This window comes from Oryctolagus cuniculus, chromosome 11, assembly GCF_964237555.1.
Source record: "Oryctolagus cuniculus chromosome 11, mOryCun1.1, whole genome shotgun sequence".
NCBI lineage: Eukaryota > Metazoa > Chordata > Mammalia > Lagomorpha > Leporidae > Oryctolagus > Oryctolagus cuniculus.
The window spans coordinates 8,769,994-8,781,081 of NC_091442.1; the positions used below are offsets into that span (position 1 = coordinate 8,769,994).

The 11,088-nt window shown below is 40.4% G+C and overlaps 1 long non-coding RNA gene across 2 annotated transcripts in view; it reads right to left on the minus strand.

Annotated features, from left to right (window-relative positions):
- The window catches only part of LOC127487354 (uncharacterized), a 56,145-nt gene extending 47,403 nt beyond the window's left edge, over window positions 1-8,742 (minus strand). For both annotated transcript variants that reach the window (XR_011379827.1, XR_007914141.2), the window contains exons 1-2: window positions 5,227-8,742; window positions 3,464-3,549 (exon numbers count right to left, since the gene is read on the minus strand). This is a non-coding gene — a long non-coding RNA (uncharacterized lncRNA). The remainder of the gene's footprint in view (window positions 1-3,463; window positions 3,550-5,226) is intronic.
- Window positions 8,743-11,088: the final 2,346 nt, after the last annotated feature.

Below are 11,088 nucleotides of genomic sequence, written 5' to 3' on the forward strand. Positions count from 1 at the left end.
CTAAAGCCCCATGGAAGCCTGCCAGTCTGGGACATCATTGTGTTGTTGGTTCCTAGAACAGTTCCTGGGATATTGCCAATACTCAGTACAGAGCTATTGATGCATTGACGAACCAAAGGATTTGATTGAAATAGTCTGATGCTCCAGAGTGGGTCAGAGCCTTGGGCAAAGAGAGACAGAGTGGATCATGTTTAAAAATCTGCAAGATCACAGGGCAAGAATGGCTGAGATCCTTCCTACTAGGTATCCAATTTAAATGGACTTTACAATCCTCATGACTGATGCTGGCACTGTGGTGTAGTGGGTAAAGCTGTCACCTGCCATATTGGCATCTGATGTGGATACCGGTTTGAGTCCCGGCTGCTCTACTTCCAATCCAGCTCCCTGCTAATGCGCCTGGGAAATCAAAGGAAGATGGTCCATGCACTTGGAATCCTGCACCTACATGGGAGACCCAGAAGAAGCTCCTGGCTCCTGGCTTTGGATTGACCCAGTTCCTGCCATTCCTGCCATTTAGGAAGTGAACCAGTGAATGGAAAATCTTTTACTCTTTGTCTCTCCCCATCTCTATTTCTCATATCTTTGCCTTTAAAATAAATAAATATTTAAAAAATACATAAAATAAAATCTTCATGATCAATGTCATTTATACATAATAATATCCTTAAATAAGCATCTGGGTAAGTGGAGATGAAAGAATGATTTTGTTCTGTCCAGCATAGAGAGTTAAGGACGTCCAGCATTGAACATGATACACAAATGTGTAAGCATTCCAGAAAGCCATGTATATGCAGCAAAACTTAGAGCTACTCTTTGTGTTATGAAGTAGATGCCACTACCCAAGAAGCAGAAGCACAGATGACTTCTTAAAGGAGCAGAAAAATAGAATGTGCTCAAACAGTAGAGCAATTTAACCTACTCCAACAGAAAAAAACATTGTCTTTTAAAAAAGTAAAAGTAAAAATCTGACTTATCTTTCTTCCTATTTCTCAGTAAGTATGTTTGAGATGATCCAATTTTATGTTGAACTACCATAATTGAGAGGAAACAAAGATACGAGTCTGGGGCAGAACGAGATGGATTGGCTTAACAGGCAAAAAAAGACAGAAATAAAGGATCAATAGCAGCATGCGATATTACAGAGGCTGTTTTACATCTGCTTTGCATAATGCCCTTTCAGTCTTTTCTTCACCATCCATGTTTTTTTTCTTTTTTCTGGACTTTCAAAATAAATTCTAGAGAAGGAAGGACGTGTGAGAAGAACAGAAAGAAACTCCACACTCTGCTCTGTCTTGGCTAAGCTAACAAGAATCATTTCCAACGGTAAAAGGACACCCATTCTGATGATGTGTCCTGGGCTACGTTGCTTGAGAAAATAAATTAACAGAGGGACGGCAAAGAGAAAGAACGTTGATACCTGAATTTCTGATGCAGCTATTGCATTTTCATTATCACACTGTCTTTTTGGATTGCTTTTGATTTATAATGTAATTGGAAAGCTACAGAAATGTTCATGGCAGCCACACAGCTTTAAGGATGACAAAGTTGATTCCTAATTATTGTCTTTAAATTTGGTTAATTATTGAAGCATTACTGTTAGGGGTTCATTTCAGATGGGACCACCATCAGGGGAGGCTGGGGTGAAATGTATTGTCTAGTTAGAAAGGCAACTTTTTTTTTTTTTTTTTGTATTTTCCCCTTGCTTAACCTCTTAAAGGAAGGGACAGATTATAAATTAAAATTTTCTCTATACAGGGTTCAACAGCAAACCTTAAGGTGAGTCACTCCATTTTGTTCGGTATTTAGATAAAATTGTTGCCCATGTATATACTTTCTTTCCAATGTGTGCTGCTCATTATTTCAAAAGAAACAACTGAAAGTCTTACAATGATTATTAGAGAGGCTGCTGATGAGAATGCTGAACCATTTGGAGTCGGCTTTTCTTTGGTGATGCATAATTATCCAGATTTATTTACACACTTTTTTTTTTGCTTTTTAATGATTCACATTTTTATTTTTGTTCTCTCCCTGTGGAGGGTGCGATTTCTCCATTTTTAGTGTGAATTATTATTTGGAGTGCTACTTTATTCCCGGGAATACTAGAATTAAAGAAAATTTTACAAAACTAAGTAAATAAAGAGCCCACGTCACCACAGTGATGTTGGTGAGATATGGATAAAGCACACTAAAAGAGCCAAGCATGGAGATATTATTCAACGAACACGTTTCCCACTTGTATGGCAATCCTGGGGCATATTATGTTGTAAAACATCTTATTCCCCTTCTAACTTCTTAAATTGCTCCAGATGCTCTTTAACCATAAAGAAACATAATGATAATTTTTTTAAAGTTGCATCATCTGTTTCTGTATCCGACTTCCCCACAATGTGCCAGTTAGTTTAAGAAGTTTGAATCAGAAACAGGTTTATGTATATGGTTCATTTGCACATAAATAGGAATGAAAGACCAGAGCAGAGCCTCAGAGCAGTAGAGACTTACTAACCAGCCTCTTGTTAGCACAGAATGTGACATCATTTCTCCATCCACAAAATGGCAGAGATACTACTACCCACTCAATGAGTCTGCAAAGATTAAATTAGCTCACACGCACCAGATACTTGCAATCCAATAGTGGGCACACAGTAAGCATCTAATGAATGTAAACTATTCTTTTCCGAAGTTTGCTGCTCATCCTTGGATGGAGGATGGTTTGGGCTGATTCACAAAGAAATGTTTATTGGCTATTGGCACTTTAGGATGACCATGGCTATGAACAGCAGAATTTATTTAGGAAAAATAATTTTCAACCAGTAAAAACTAGAAAATAAAAACTGCCTTAAAACAGAGGTTGGCAAACTAGAGCCTATGTCAGATCTGGCCCCTGGCCCCTGGCTTGGTTTTGCATGGTCTGCCATTCAAGGATGTTTTTACAATTTGATGAGAGTGAGAACTACAAAGAAAAGAACCCTATCTGTCTCACTGGTAGATCTGTAGCATTTAAAAATATGCTATTATAATTATATTTCAAATTTCATTAATAAAAAAATTGGAAGTTCATTTTTCCCCTTGTTGCACTCACATAAGTATGCAAATAATGCTCTTGGTTTTGCCTTTTGGCCTGCAAAGCCTGAAACAATGAGTCTCTGGTCTTTCCTGGTATCACACAGAGAGAGGTATGGAAGTAGAGCAGAGTGGATCTATGACTCCATGTGTCCATTCTGCCATCCTACAGTGTGAGCATCACCAGCAAGCTGCCTCTCGTCATGGTGGAAAGGTGAATTTCTGCAGCTCTGGGGATGCAGAAACACCTTCTTCTGGTGTCTCCTTAAGAATAAGAGACGCTTTCCTGCTAAATGCCAAACACATCTCTCCTGCTTCTCATTGGCCAGAGCTGGGTCATGTGGCCTCCCCAGAATCAATCACTGGAGAGGGGACCACAATTTTTATAATGGCTTAGACTTACTAGGTTCTAGTTGTTGAGCTGGGAGTGGAATCAGCTTTCGTTGAAGCAGGTGATGGCATGCAGGCAGCCATCACCCATTTGAGGTTCTGTTAGAAAAAACAGAAGTGGAAAAATAGACATTGAATAGACAATCGATAGCATGTTCATTTCCTTATATGTAGATAAAATTTAACATGTTGAACCTATGCTTCATAGTATTAATTAAGATAAGGCAAAATGCTTAAGTCTATTTAAATAAATATATTAATTAAATAAGAACTAATACACTATTAAATTGCAAGATGACTAAAATGTGGGCGATTATGCATATGGGCCATTGCTGACACGGTGCTTTTTGCTCAGGAACTCCTATTCATTCCTGAAGCTCCAGTCAAATGTTTTCTCACTGGTGTCTTCTCTGATCCGTTCCTCTTATGCTTTGGTGGGGTTTTCTCCCGAGCTCTTTGTCTTCCACCTGTTTGAACAAGGACCAGGTTCTGATATTTATATATCCACTCCTGACTGAGAACATCTCACTCATCACCCAGCCATTCTTCGAACACTTTCTGAGCCCCACTTACATGACTCACAGAGAATACTGTTATGCTCGTGTCTAGCCTTAGCAGCTAAGGCATCACACATAAGAGGTGCTGCGGCAAGTTTGTGATACAACTGAAGGAAGAATGCATCAACCAAATAATTTCTTAAATTTGCAAAAGCGATCCATGCAAATGAAGCAAAGAGAAAAACTTCATTCTGAACACCTGGCACTTTAGAATTCCTTATTTAATCTGAAACAAAACCAGTCAGACATACAAAAATCTCTGCTTTTAGAAGTAGGCTCATTCAAAAATGCCCCTGGAGTAGGACTGGACTCGTCAGACCTTTTGTCTCCTCTCCCAACCATCAGCTCTTTATTCTTTTAGCCGACTTTAAGAATCATTTGGTTTCTTTCTTTCTTGTAAAGTAATCCAAGGAAAACTAAAGACAGACTCCTCTGACTATTAAAAAATAATAATTTTACTCCTAATTCATTTGATTAAAATTTTAGAAATCTAAGCTTGATCACTTTGCTAACCTGGGACACTTCAAGGACATCCTATTTCTCTCAGGATAGAAACAGAAACTGCCCTCCACAGACTTTGTAATTGGACCCAACGCTTTCTTTCCAATCACAGGGCTCTCACCCTCCTTACTCTGCTGTAGCCAACTTGGATTGCTTGGTGTCTATCAAACATAAAGTTCCCCCTCCCTCAGGACCTTAGCACATGCTTCCCTTTGCTCCAAATGCCCTCCCACTCTTCTTCATCCCACAGGTCCTGATAAAATGGTACTTCCCCAGAGAAGCCTTTCCAGTCTCCTCAGGTTAAGATTAGACCCAGTATCCCATATTCTCATGTATTCCCCAGGACAAGGCAGAATCCCAAAGTCATTTTCTTTGAACCATATATATTCCTTTCTGCATTCATTCAATGAACATTTACTGAGCAACAGCTCTGTGGCAGGAGTCCTGTAGCCAGTGGGGATAGAGCCATGGACTAGACAGCCACATTCCCAGACTCATGTAGTTTACGGTCTAGTGGGGTGACTGGAAATGACCACAGAAGCCAATGAATGCATCTAAAAATGTTGGATAACATCACAAGCAACATAGAAAGCATCCGCATTTTCTTCAAAAAATTTTTGGTGGTGGTGGTAGTGGTGGCTTTCTCCAAAGACTGACTTTCTGTGCTGTGAGAAATTACAGCCCCCATAAATTTAGCAAGTATCTGAGCTTAGCTCACCTCAGAATGACTCTTTACATCAGACACCAAGAGAAAGTCTGTTTACATGGGGATCTCTTTCCTGAGTGGAAAACAGACAACAAATAATATATTTCAGGGTTAATTTAACTTTTCAAATTACAGATTCATCTAACGCAGCATCCAGTGCCTGGCGATAACTCACAGTGCTGCCAGATTTTAAGTACTGTAGCGCTGGGCTGGTGTTAAACTCCTTACACTCACTTCGTAAAAGATGGCTACCCTGGGGTTTATATCAAGCCTACATAATCATATATTGAAGCTTGGCTTATTTATTTCCATGTATCTGAAGCACCATTAATCATTTTTCTAAGATGGCCGATGTGTTACATAATTAATAAAACACAGGCGCACAGGACGAAAGCCCAGAGAGAGAGAGATTTGGGCAGACACCGAGAAAGAGTGTCACTTCTTGGTACCAGCAGTAATCCCAGTTTTCAGAAGATCACGTCTTAACTGGAGGAACACGAAGCAATAATTTTTCTTTCTTTTTCCTCTCAGCCATCTCCTTCTTTTCTCAGACACTGGTCGATGCTAATGTTTTACAGAGAAAGCAAGTGTGTGTGGAAGGAAGGGTGAGAAGCAGTGAATACAAGCATTAATTCAGTTTCTCACCATTTTGCTGCTGCTGCTTGCTGTCCCCAAGGAGAAAAGCTCATCTGTGGTTCCGACCCAGGTCTTAAACCTTTCTGAAGGAGCTCTACCAATGAAACTAATGGGTCATTAACTGCAAACATCTGAAATCATTAGACTCTGATTGAGCACAGAAGCATCAAACCTTCCAAAGCTGTAACTGCTTAACCCAGCAAATGGGCTCATTGCAAAGGAATGTCGATGTTTATAGTAGATGTAACCCAAACTCGGGCGTTCATTGACACATCGCTCATTTGTATACAGCCACCCTGGCATCTGTCTGTTGGAAAGAGCATGATTTATCCAGCGCTATATCCGGCAACTGACAGGCCAGAGATTAGAGCTACAGGCAGATGAAAGTGGAGGCTGTGCGTATTCCTAAAACAAATATTTAGCATCTGACAAACTCTGCTTAATATTAATTCATGATAGAAAGCAGTCAATTTAAGCTCAGTTCATGCCAAAATCTATTTGGGTTTTGTAAATCATTTTTCAGGATTACAGGAGACAGAGAAAACGGAGACTTCCCTAAAATTATCAAAGTGCAGATCTGTACAGGGTTTTCTGAAAACATCTAGCCCAGCGTTCTAAACAGGCAGCCCTCAAACCTGAGAGTTCTTGGAACAGCACAGTGTTTCAAAAGAACCACTGCTAATTACTTGGCATATCAAGATTTCTCATTTTTCTTGTAAATATAGCAAAAGAAAGGTTCTTTGAAAAGTGTGTGGGAAATAAAAAGTTTCTTTGGGTGCAAAACAGGTCTTAAACCCATAATACACCTCTTCCATGAATTTTTCCAAGACACTTCAAACTAGGTTGATTCCAGCAAGGCTAACCGAGGAGATAGCCCTACAGGAGAGACATGCGCTCACCATTTGGCCACAGCCCCCACGTCTCCCTGGCATTCACACCTGCCCACTTCCACCTGCCCACTGCTCATCTGATAGATGAGGAACCTGATGTCGAGGCAGAAAGGGTTAGCCAAGGACACGTATTCAGACTTGGGACGAGAATGCAAATCTCCCGGTTCTGCTCTATTCGTGTATTTAGCATCACGCGATGCTAATCCACATGGATATGCAGATGGTTTTAGGAGGAAAATTTGAATGCTGTGTTTAGGGAACTGTCAAAGGGTATAGAGCACGCTCGGGTCACAGGAATCATTGCCAATCACTCTTCATTATAGCCCATGTGTCTTTTTACTTCCCTAAGATCTAAGAATCAGTTTACAAACCTACAAAAATTCATTAAGACCTTCCCCTCTGATGTGGGTGGGCAGTGACTTTCTACTTTAGGATACTGACATCCTTACCCACTCCGAGGCTGATTCTGCAATAAGAACAGTTACCACCTAATGGACACCTGCTATGTTCCAAATTGTGTCTTTATGCTTTTCTCCTTAACACTCAGTCATCCGCAAAGATCAGGGTTTTTGTTTGGTTGGTTTTTATTTGAAAGGCAGAGATATTTTTCATCTGCTGGTTTGCTCTCCAAATGCCCACGATACCTGGTGCTGGGCTAGGGCACCTCCAGGAGCCCAGAACTCAATCTCTAAGACACAAGTGGCAGGGACCCAAGTATTGAGCCATTACCTGCTGTCTCCCAGGGTGTGCATCAGCAGGACACCAGAATCAAGAGTGGAGCCAGGACTCAAACTGAGGCACTTAAATGAGATGCATGGATCCCAAGCAGCAGCTTAACCACCGTGCTAAACACCTACCCCTAAAGATAAGGTTTTTGTTCTCATTTTACAGAGACTGTAAGCCTCAGAAAACAAAGCCACTAGACCAGGGTGACACAGCAGGTGAGTGGCAGGATTCAGGTTTGAACTGGCATATGTGGGTTCAAGCTCCTGGTCAAGCCAATGGATCCCTTGCTGGCTGGCTGCTACCAAGTTGAGCATGTGCCCTCTGGACATAGGTAAAAATGATGTCCATGTACCACCCATGGCTCCAAGTAAGGAGGCAAAGACACATGAGAGGTACATGGTTCAGAATTGGTTAAGTTTTCTGATCACCTGGGTTCAAACACTGAGTTCTGTGCCTTTATTTCATGTGTGTGCAAGTGTATTTCCCAGCATGCAATAACAACATTTAGGCCCCTGTCATTTAGGTGGGTTTGTTTGCTTGCTCTCTTCATGAAATGCTGATGTTAATTTTTGGTTAAGTTTAATCTTACAAAGTATAAAGCAATTTGATAGAATAAGTAACCTTTCATTAAAGTTCAATACAGTACTTAAGGAAAATGGGACTGTGTGCATTAATTGATAGTTGACAGCTATTATTTCCATGAAAACCTTTTATAGTAAAATTTCTATCTGATGGATTGGAATTCATAAAATTTGCATTTCACTGAGCTGGAGTCAACTGGAAGTACTGGGATATAATTCGTCTTCAAATAACATTCCATCTTTACATTTTCCCCTGAAACATTTTTTAGTGGATGGAATCCAGAGTATAGCACAAATGTTATTTAATAACTTTGATTTAGCAGTGCATCAACACAAGTGTTTGCCCTATATTTGATTTTGATCAAACATGACTATTTATGAATATGTTTATTCATGGAAGCTTAATTAGTACAGTTGGGTTTGGGGAAAATTACTTAATAAAAGAATTTTTTATTTATTTTTACATTTTCAACTCACAATACATTATATAAAAATATCACTGGGAATGTTTCTTCCACTCAGTTTGGTAGAAAGGAACATTTCAGATTTGCCATATTTGACTGAAATGACAGAAATATGAATGGAATCTGCCCCCACCCTACCTCTTTACAAACATTCTTTTGCAAAGATGCTTGAGTGACCACCAAGATTCCATCTGGCATCTTTATCCAAGATTTTAATATGAGTCGAATTAACATAAAAAGCTGTTTTTCTCCCATCACTTCTGATGAAAATATGACCATAATATTAAATCAGATGTTTTAAGATTTATTTTATGTATTTGAAAGGCAGAGTTACAGAGAGGGTGAGATGGAGAGAGATCTTCCATCTAGTGATTCACTTCCCAAATTCTGACAACAAGTAAATGAAAGAACATGACCATGTTCTAATAAAGTTTTATTTATAAAGGGTGCTACCCCACAGGATATAGTTTGCCAATATCTGATCTAGGCTAATGTTTTGGGTAGAACCAGATATTCTGCTGAGGAGTTAATAAACACTCACATCTGGCAAGGCTTGGAATGCACAGAAAAGTTCTCCTTTCTATTGCTTCCTCCCATTGAAATCACACCTTAAAGATTTCAAATCTTTTCATGTAAATATATGTTAATAGATATACATCTGTAAGAGAAAATGTGCTATGTAGTCAAATAGGTTCTGGGTGCTGGATCAACAAATTTAAGCGGATTCATTTATTGAGGAACTTTTTGGAGCTTTCAATATGCTAATATGTCTTGAAAATAGAGCAAGGTAGTTCATAAACATTTCCTAAATGAATTTGACTACAAAATCCTCCTGTGTTTTCTACCAAACATGTTGCTGAAAATGCTATTTTAAAATAAGGATGCCACAGGCAGGGACAATACCAGTCGTTGGTGAGCACGTAGAACACTTGGGGCCTTCCTCTGTGACTGGTATAAATGTGCAGTGATGCAGCCACTTTGGGAAACAGATCAGCAGTTTCTTAAAATGTTAAAAATATACAAACTCATCATATAATCCAATAATTCCACACTAAGTAGAAATGAAAATATATGGCTATATCATTTATAATAGCCCAAAATGAAAACAATCCAAGTATGTAGCAACTGGTGAGAGGATAATCCAGGTAGAATAGAGCCCACTTAATAGAATACCACTCAGTAAGAAAAAGGAGTGAACCGTTTGTTGCTATACGTATCTATTTCGAAAAAACAAATCTTGGCCCAAAGGATTCAAATTAAAATATACTTTGGCAAAAAGAAGAAATACTATTGAAAATAAGCACTAACAGAAATTATTGCTGCTTTCAAAAAAAAAAAAAAAGTGACACAGCTCATGGTGAGGAGGGTCCCAACCCTCTGTGACCTCCGTAGGGATCTCTGAGCATGAAAATTGAAGTGTTTTGGATCACAGGACAGAATCAAGAGTAGAATCTAAAAACCAAGCAACACTTTCACTCCAGGTACAGTAAAGGAATCCGATGGCAACTCTGGAAGGGAAAGGAGGTGGCATAAAGGGAAAGGCAACAGAGGGGATCCTGAGCGACCGCAGGGTGTCCAAAGGGTATCTGCAGCAGGAAGTTCCACCTGGCAGGAAGGCATCTCAGAACACCCGGACTCAGTCTTGGAATGTTCTCGCTCCCAGATATTTGGGCCTCCGCTGTGCTCCATGGTCTGTTCTAGGCACCAAGGACACAGCAGCCAACAAAGCAACAGACTACCAGATCGGAGGCAGCTTTCTGCAATAACTCTGCTACAGGGGAGGGCAATGACCTAGCAGTCAAGACAGCCGTGTCCCACATCAGAGGGCCTAGGTTTGAGTCCCAGCTCCTGGTTCCAGCTTCCTACTGGGACACATGCTTGCAGGCAGCAGACATGGCTCAAGCAGTTGAATTTCCACCACTCACCTAGGCATCTGGCTTGATTTCCCAGCTTCTGGCTGCAGCCCAGCCCCAGCTGCGGTGAACATTTGGGGAAGTACCTTCTCAGATGGATGGCTGGATGGATAGATGAGTAGTCTTTTTAAAAACTGCTTCAAAGAAGAACATTGTTTTAATAGTGCATGGGTGGGAGGAGGACAATAGCTGTTGTCCTATGTGAGTTCAAACAAAATTAACAATGTTAGATGAGAGTCTCAGGAAGCAAAAGTAATGGCTAACAGCAGGCAAGGTCAGGCAAGCAGGACCCAAGGCTGACTCAGAAACCTTAGAACATATAACAAAGTCTTAGTGATCTCTCCCAGTGGGAGGTACTCTTCAAGGTTATTCACCAACGGTGCCATTTTCCCCCTTTCGAGGAAATGGTGAAATTACACATCCCTCCCTGCCCCCTTCAACTTCAACATGTCCTTCAGATGTGTTTTAACCAATGGAAAAGGAGGAGAAGAAGCTATATGACTTCCATGTTAGTACCTTGAGAAGAAAACCACTCAACAGCACATTCTTCTGTTGCTCTGCCGTCGCAACCGGCAGCAGTCAGGTGCTGACGCCTCCGTTGTGCAGCTTCTCCCAGTGAGGAGATCGAAAGAAGACCCCACCCCCACCGTCCCCACACTGGCTT